Consider the following 8,850-nt stretch of genomic DNA (forward strand, 5'->3'; position numbering starts at 1 on the left):
GCCTGGGTGTTATAAATGATCAGTTAAGTTATATTTCTGATACAAGTATGTAGAGACTAATAAATATTATGGAATCTTTTTAATGACTAGTGAATTGCCAGGGTAGTAATTAAGAAACTGTTCTATTTGATAAGGAGCTCTAGTGGTGCAATAGTTAAAACATTGGGCTGCTAACTAATAGGTCCATGGTTCAAACCCACCAGCTGCTCTATCAGAGAAAAATGAGGCCGTCGCTTCTGTAAAGAATTATGTCATCAGAAACTCCATGGGGGCAGTTCTACTCTGTCCTATAGGATTGCTTTGAGTCAGAAGGGTCATGATGGCAGTGGGTTTAGTTTTTGGTTTGAAATTCCACTATACTGCTCAATTGTAGGTGTTTTGGTTGATTTTGGAGGAAGCACAGGACATAGATAATTGTTGCCTAAATTTTGTACTATGCTTTCTTTATTATGAGTCCGAGATTTACCTATCACTCTTAACCAGGGAGACTTCTTACTGATTAAGTCATTTCAGGCTAATTAAGTTTTTACTATATTAGGAACTCAAGTCCTGGGATAGGTAGTACACCCTAGGAGACATAATATGGATTTTCAAGCTGAGAAGCAAAAATCCCTTCCTTAATGACTTGGGTGGAGCAATGAAGACAAAGAGGCAGTTTGAACAGATGTCTACAAATACGAAAATTATTTCTTGGCTCTCCGACCAGTCAATTTTTTTTTGTTCTTTGTTCAGCATAAAATGAAAGGCTCACTGCTGGGACTGGGTGCATTTGGAATAGTCTGCAGTACACTAAAGAGAAAATGTAGAGGCTTTGGTGGTGAGTTATTGTGATCTCTTCTCCTTAGTTCCCCTCTAGATATGAAATAAAATTAGAGTAATGGACATAATTAACTCTGAGTCTCATCTCAGAAGAATAATTTATTGCTAGGTTAAAACCCCTTGAACCAGAACTCTAAGTGATTTGTAGTCATTATTATACAACACTTTCACATTTTTGCTGACCTAGTTTTCTTTCAAAAAACGAAGGGAAGAAGCTAAATTATGGAATAAAAATGAGTATTACCTATTTCACTGATTGAACTGGTTTTGTCGGATTATTTTATTTTTTGACCACATTAAATTCTTAACTCCTTGACTATGTTGAGGTAACTGAGATTTTACTACTCTTCGTCCTTCAAATGGTATTATGAATGCCTCTGATGAAATTGATTAACCAGTTGTAACCCGCTTGACCGGGCCACTGTTTCTATAGAGTAGCCTGTAATCGTTGTTGGGAAGGTAAATGCACTCATGCTGACAAAGGAGTAATCAAAATCATATACAAGGAGATATTTAGTAAGTGACTGGTATGGAGACTGAGTTCTATATGTGCAGACTGAGTTCAATGAAAATGTGCAAAATCAAGATGATATACTAAAGCATTATTCTCATACTGAGGTTGACCCCTGCACCCTGGAATAGCCTGTAGTATCACAAAGTAGGAGATACTTGATGTAAGATCTGGTGATACATGACACTTCATGAGCCAGTTTACAGTTTTATTTGACTGCTAACCAGAAGTTGGCGGTTCAAATCCACCAGCCACTCCACAGAGGTAAGATGGGGTAATCTACTTCCATAAAGATTTACCTCCTTAGAAATTCAAAGGGGGTCACTATGAGTGTGAATCAACTCGATGGCAGTGAGTTTGTTTTAGTTTTAGTTTTTGTTTTTTTTACTATTTTGGATGTGTGGCTCCTGCCAATTTCTCAGTGACAGTACTCGTCAGTTGTAGGTAAGGATACTTGTACTAGCTCCCTGATTGGAATTGTTTTCCTTCGGTGACAATTCTTCTATTATTATTTGAAGAATTCTAGAATTAAAAGCTGCAAATTGAAGTCTCTTTCCCCCCTTGACATAATTAACTCTAATTATATAACTCATTTGAATTTTATGGGAAAACTTTTCAGTGTAACTATTCAGAGGAGAATGATTAGTAGTTAAGACAGAAAAGGGTAATAATAATAATAATAACTCATCAGGGTATATTTGAGAAGATTTTATTTTCAAGCTTTAATGATTTTGATCCTTTTTCTGTGAAAAAAAAAAAGGAAGAATAAGGAAAGAAAAATAGAAAATAATTCACCTAATATTGCCTCCATTTATTGCTCTTCTCAAAATGTAAATGTTCTAGCAGCATTTGGAAAGAAAATGAGAGAACAGAATTTGCCACATTGCTAAATGTGCTCATATTTCTATTTCTTGTCAGCTTTGTCCTATTTTAGAGGTGAAGACAATAATTCTCTTAACTCACTTTCTGTTAAGATCAATAGTGAATTGATAAGCAGACATCTGAGAGGAACCGAATATACTAATGACTACTTACAAATCATGATCACTCGGTTAATTACCTGCTGGATTAAACAATACTAAGAATCTGATATTTTTTAGCATATTAGATCTTTAGAACAAAAATGAAAGATTTACTTTGAACCACCCAAGGAGCATATGACAGTTGGCATATAGAAATAAGCCATTTGTGTGAATTATTTTTTTAATCTGTTTGCAGACAGGTTCCTTGCAGTCTTAGTGTTATTCTTTTCTTAGGATTATGGGACCAATCTATCTAACCAGATTGATGGTATTTTAGGAGAAGACTTTAATATTGTATTTCTTATCCTGTGTACTCTTTGGAGGGTCTGTCCCTAAATAATTGTGCCTGATATTTTATAATTATCATGCTGAGGAAAATTAAGGCACTGTTCTCCTCTTCTATGATGAAGTTGCATATTATTTGTTTTTATGTATGTATATATGTATTTATTGTGTTTTGGGTGCCAAATTACAGAGCAACATTTGTTTTCCATTCAATAGTTCGTGTACATTTGATTCCATGCCATGGTTACTATCCGCAACCACAATCTACTCTTCTCCCCTCCAGTCCCTGTGACACCCCTCCCCCTGTGCCCTTCTTAACTATGCACTCCTGTCTGTCCAGGTTTCCCTTCATGTGAATTCTGCCCCTCTGGTGCCCCATGACCAATTGCTCCAAGGAGTATACCTCCGTATAATAGGTGGGTGCATCAACCTGGTTTGGGTGTTCTGTATATAAATCTTTCTGCTATTGGGGCTAATAGGATTCACTCCCAAGGATTGGCTCTCAGCATGTTATTTTTATATCCCTTAATAAGAAACACCTGAACTACCTTACATCTAAGGAATTTGTGTTTGTTGTTGTTATGTGCCATTGAGTCAGACCCGACTCATAGTGACCCCTCCTTGGGTTTCTGAGGCAGTATCACTACGGAAGTAGATTGCCCCATCTTCCTTCCGAGGAGTGGCTGGTGAGTTTGAACCTCCAGCTTTCTGGTTAGCAACTATGTGCCTTAGCCACTATGCTACCAGAGCTCCCAGAATTTGTGTAATGTACCTATTAAAATGTATCACTCATTGAATATTGTGTTCTCTTTCATTGCAATATGCATGTTGCTAATAATGAAGCAAGGAACTCTGGTGGCACAGTGCCTAAGGCATTTGACTGCTAAACAGAAGGTTGCAGGTCCAAACCCACCAGCTACTCCTCAGAAGGAAGGATGAGTAATCTACTTCCATAAAGATTACATACTCAGAAACCCAATGGAGGTTGCTGAATCAGAATCAACTAGATGTCAGTGGGTTTGGGTTTTTTGGTTAATCCTAAAGTATTGCCTTATTCTTATAAGCACTGGCATTTTCAAAAAGAAAGAGACAAAATATATTTTTTTTCTTAATAACCAAATGTATTCATATTCCTAAAAAGTCTCTAGAAAAATAAAGAAGTATTTATTTCTTAGATTGTCAATATAGAACTGTTCACAGAAATATTTTGAGCAGATAATTATTAATTGATGTACAACTAACAATATCTTCAAGATTTTTGTTTTTTTTTTTTAAATTTTTGTTTTTTAAATTTTGTTTTCCCAACTACATAAATAATATTTTGGTGAAGTTATGCTACCACCTTTATTTAACAAATGAATTAATGAATTACAGAGTGCATTAATGTATTATTTCATTTACATATTTTGAATTTTCTTAACAAATATTCACGTGTCTTGTTCACAGATGAGAAATAAAGCAAAATGGAACTAATAATCGGTTTTTGATGAGTGGGAGTTTTTGTAGTTAAAACCAGCAACAATACAATTAACATACAAAAAGCAACAAACCAGAAACATAAAAGAAATGCAAAAAGGGGGACATATTAAAAACCATTAAATTATGAAATCTATTTTTCCCCATGTGTAATTGGTTTGTTAGGCAGCTGGATAAATTGAATGTTCATGTTTGCATATATACACAAACACACACACACGCATGACCTAGACAAATGAACTAATCGTAGACTACTGTTAGGCTTTTCTTATTTTTTTTTTTAGTTGAAAAATAAATTAAGTGGGAAGCTATTGAAGCATAACTTCTGTGAGAGGGTCCTCTCTGGAATTTATACATTTTAATTCTTTTATTTTATTAACACTAAAAGATACTAAAGGAGCCTAAGGCATTTGATTGCTAACCAGAAGGCTGGCGGTTCGAACCCACCAGCCACTCCTTATAAGGCAGTTTGGGCAATCTACTTCTGTAGTAATACCACCTTGGAAACCCAAGGAGGGGTCACTATGAGTCAGATCAGACACCATGGCAGTGAATTTGGTTTGGTTTTTGGTTTACCAAAAATACTTAAAAATTAACTCCCCTAGGCAAAGCCATTGTTTTCAAGTTAACAAATATTGTATGATGCAGTAAAGAAAAATAAATAAGTAAATAAAAACTTAAGAGGTTCTGATCTCACTAAAAACCTCACTCCACAATTTGAGTGGTTATGTGATTAGGGCATATTGCTTATTACTGATTCTTAGATTCCTTCTTTGTAAAATACACATTATATTTTATTTTAGAATAATTGATTAACTTAACTTATGTAATAATATTTCTATCACATAGATGAAGCGTGCTGCCGTCTAGTCCAACCCAACTCACAGCGACCCCTCCTTGGGTTTCCTAGGCGATATCACTACAGACGTAGATTGCCCAATCTTCCTTCCAAGGAGTGGTTTATGGATTTGAACCCCCAGCCTTCTGGTTACAGTCAAATGCCTTAGGTACTATGCCACCAGAGCTCCTTCTACGACATAGAAGGAGCTCAATAATGGTTGCCTACTTCTATTATTTATTAACGACAGCCTGTATGGAGGAGTTCCTGGGTGGTACACATGGTTAAAGCATTTGGTTACTAGCTCAAAGGTTGATGATTTTAGTCTACTCAGAGCTGCTTCAGAAGAGAGGCATGGTGATCTAATCCAGAACAATTAGCCATTGAAAACCCTATGGTGCAGATTTCTACTGTGACGCACAGGAGGTCACCAGAAGTCATGCAAATGTAAGAAAGTTGCTCTTCATTTATGACATGTTCTTCATATTCAGTGATTTCTTAGAATTACTTCTGATCACAGGAAATCTTTTTGTTGAGTTACATCAAGTTACATTAAGAGTTCAGTTGTATTTTTAATAGTTTTATTCAGAGAAAAAATATTACTATCTCCCTTCAAATTAACAGAGGTTCTATTTTCTTGGAATGATCATAATCCAAATGGGCACTCAATTTGTTATGTCCTGGTATCATCAAATAATGTAGATACAGTGCGTGTGTGTGTGTGTGTGTGTATGTGTGTTGGAGGTTATTCTCTGAGTCTACAACCCATCATGTATTTATACCATTATGCAACAAGGAAACATTTTTTTCTTATTATTTTAATTTTCTTCTTATAAAATTTATCTGTATTTAGTATTTCCATCTGGATACCAGTTACATTATTTTATAAGTATATTATACTTCAAATGGTCCAGCTAGTGAAGTGAGTAGTAGAAGACAAATTATTTCCTGAAAATAGTTGCCATCTGTTTCTCATAGTTTTTTCCCCAGTGCTTAGCACTTGCTCAAAAAATATGTCTGGAATGAATATATAATATGTATTATAATTCACTTTTAAGGATTTATATAACTTGTCACAAAAAGGCAATATAATAACATGTAACATTATATAAATTATAAGACTAGACCAAAGATTGTAATTTATAAGTTATATCAGAGAAAAGAGGAAAACTAAAAAGAGCTGTACCACACTGGTCCTTTAATTTGCTTCCCTGAAACCTCTATTCTAAAGGAGACCAGAGAAAGGTGATTGCCTAAAACCAAGTGGACTACAATATGATATAATTAAGTAGAATCCACAAAATCTCCACAGTGTTCAACAAGCCATCTTCCAAGAAGTTTTGAATTTGTTTTCTGAATAAATGACTGCCTACACTTTTTTATGCTACCAAGTAATTAATTCCATTAACTCTATTAAATTTATTTTTAATTGAGTTTTAAGAAAAGAACAAACTAGAATAAAAATTTTTGTTTACCATATACATAAATTAAATACTAATGTAGTAGTGCATTTGACTGCTAACCAGAAGGCTAGCAGTTCAAACCCGCCAACCACTCCTCAGAAGGAAGGTTGGGCAATCTACTTCCGTAGCGATACTGCCTTGGAAATCCATGGAGAGGTTACTATGAGTCAGGTCTGACTCAACGGCACAAAACAACAACAATAAACATTAACTCATGATATTTTATATAAAGTATAATAGGCCTTAATGCTTTTCTACACATCAACATGAATTTCCTTGCCTGATTCTATACTATGTCGTAGAAAACACGCAAATCATATGTAGACTTGGCTTGCTGCCATGATGTTGCTCCTTGACTCTCTGAACTTAGAATCAGAAAATCTGAGTTAGAGTCTAAGCTCTAAATTGTTAGCTATGTGACTTTGATTAGATTGTTTGACCATGGGACCATCTTTTACTTTATCTATGAAAGGAATGATAACAGTAACTAAGTCATAGAATCTAGTAAGATGTGTAAGGCAACTGTGGAAATGTAACACATTATTACCTTTCTTTTTCTCTGCATTCATCTTTGAGCATTGAATGAATGTTGAATTTATTTTTATTGCTTTTCCATTGTGATATCCTTCCAGAAACTGGCAAAATATTGCCAGTGCTAACAGCCCTGCACCATCCGTAAGTCTGTCCCTATCGCTACCAAGTAACTTTTCAGCATAGATAGGCGTGAAGTGAAGTTTCTCAGGATGTTTATGCTTCTTTTACCTCCAGACTATTAAGATAAAAAAATAATAAATATTTATAGGGTGAAAATAAAAGATAGTGTTATAGACTTATGTTAAAACAACAAAGCAAAATAAGTAGTACTTTGATTTCATCCCCCTCAACCCTTTTGTTTAGGTAGGAATATACTGATTCTTTAGTTAAGGGAGCTCTGGTGGTGCCATATACATATACATATATATATATGAAACTAACAAAATAAGTTCCCTTCCCTGTGCAAACTTTTCCTTGACTTTTTAAATTGTGATTTGGGTGAAAGTTTACAGAGCAAATTCACTTTCCATACAGCAGTTTACACAAACATTGTCTCAGGACAACAGTCCCAATGCAACAGTTCCCCTCCCACTTTCTCCTGATAGTTACCTCTTCCCTGTGTCCATTCCTCCATGCACTCCTACTCCCTGAGCTGTCTCCTTGTGCATAAACACCCCTTCTTTCTCCCATGATTGTTCTCTGTAAGGGGTACATCTAACTCAGGTGAATGTTCAACACATATGCCTACTTTTTGTTTGGCTGGAAGCCACAGGTGTGGGTTCAATTCCAGACCTGAAGGGCAGCTAGAGACCATAGTCTCAATGGTTCCACCAGGCTCTATCAGACTAGCAAATCTGGTCCCCCTCCCCCTTTTTTTTCTTAAATGATTTTGAATTTTGTTCCACATTGTTCTCCCTCTCTCTCCAAGATCTTCTACATAGATCCCCCTCGGGGTGGTTAACAGTAGTAGCCAGGCACCATCTAGTTCTTCTTGTTTCATAGTTGTATAGGCTGAGGATTGCATGGTGTACCAGTCATGAGGACTAACTGTTTCCATTAATCTCTGGTTTTCTTCATTCTTCTTTGCTCTGAGTGAGGAGAGACACATCATTACATCTAGATGGCTCCTTGCAAGCTTTTAAGATCCTAGTCACTACTCACCAACGTAGTAGGAAGTGGAACAATGTTTTGTGTAGTATGTTATGCCAATTAGCTTGATATCCCCTGTGACTATGGTCCCAAGCCCACAGGTTCAACTACTCAGTCCCTCTGAGTAGCTGGCTGTGACCAAGAAGTGACTACAAACTTGTCCCTTGTCAGCTCTACTATACCCCTGGGAATTCTTACAGAACATACAAATCCACTTGTAGAACAATTGTCTGCCAACTCAATACATAGTGTTGGGTACATTCCCTGCTGTGTAGACATACCTAATTGTTCATCCTGTCCACTCATCTATCCACCCATATACCCATGGTAGCACTATATTTAAGGCATTTGGCTGCTAACCAAAAGGTTGGTGGTTCACACCATGAGCCACTCCTCAGGAGAAAGATGAGGCAGTCTGCCTCTGTAAAGATTTACAGGCTTAGAAACCCTATGAGTGTTGCTATGAGTCAGAATTGACTTGATGACAATGGTATCTTTAATTAAATTATTGGATTAAATGGAATAAAAACAAATTAAAATTTCCTCCAAATTTTTAAGATTCAAATGTCTTGTTTTTGCAGTGGGTTCAATCATTTTTTACTTATCAGAAACAGAGAATTGAATGATTACATTCTTTGGTCCTTTAGATGTATATCGAAATTAAAAAAAGCACCAAAACCCATACAGGATACAATAAAATGATATATATTTTTTGTATTATTCAACTGTAAACTCAAAGTGGAATGTTTAATG

The sequence above is a fragment of the Orycteropus afer genome, unplaced genomic scaffold (genome assembly GCF_000298275.1).
Source record: "Orycteropus afer afer isolate SDZICR_OR568_19922 unplaced genomic scaffold, OryAfe1.0 scaffold00203, whole genome shotgun sequence".
In the NCBI taxonomy this organism is placed as follows: domain Eukaryota; kingdom Metazoa; phylum Chordata; class Mammalia; order Tubulidentata; family Orycteropodidae; genus Orycteropus; species Orycteropus afer.